The sequence below is a fragment of the Calidris pugnax genome, unplaced genomic scaffold, assembly GCF_001431845.1.
Source record: "Calidris pugnax isolate Ruff unplaced genomic scaffold, ASM143184v1 scaffold102, whole genome shotgun sequence".
Lineage (NCBI taxonomy): Eukaryota > Metazoa > Chordata > Aves > Charadriiformes > Scolopacidae > Calidris > Calidris pugnax.
Window position 1 is genome coordinate 2,093,686 of NW_015090846.1, and position 471 is coordinate 2,094,156.

The window sequence follows — 471 nt, forward strand, 5'->3', positions numbered from 1 at the left end:
CGGGAGGGCTGGCGGCAGGGCGGGGAAACACCAGCCCCCTCGGCGGGCCCGGCCTGGGCGGGCAGGGACCGTGGTGAACAGCGGCCTCCCCGGCTCCGCCACTGCCTGTACCGCCTGCCGAGCCGGCTTCACTTGGTGTCAGAGTTTTTAAGCCGCTTGGGCAATAGTTTTACAGCGGTAAGAGAAGCCGCGTGTCCCTCCGGCCCTTTCCCAGCCGTGTGTTTGATGCATTGCCACATTATGTTTACAATAGACCCACTAGGGTTTATGGCATCTGATTGTCAGTGCTCCCCTCTGGCTTCTCTACCTCTTTTTGCAGCATCGTTACTATCTCATTGACTTACTGTCTGGGGCTCTGGGACTGCAGAGCTTTGACACAATATATCTTCTCTTTTTTTCTTCTTTTTCTTTTTTTTTTTTTTTAAGAAAAGTTTTTCACTAACCTGCAACATTCTAACTCAGGGGAAAAAC

General features: G+C 52.4%; 1 protein-coding gene across 1 annotated transcript in view; it reads right to left on the minus strand.

The window, feature by feature from the left end:
- AK8 (adenylate kinase 8) overlaps positions 1-471 on the minus strand; it is an 81,640-nt gene that overhangs the window by 71,510 nt on the left and 9,659 nt on the right. The gene's annotated exons all lie outside the window — the stretch shown is intronic.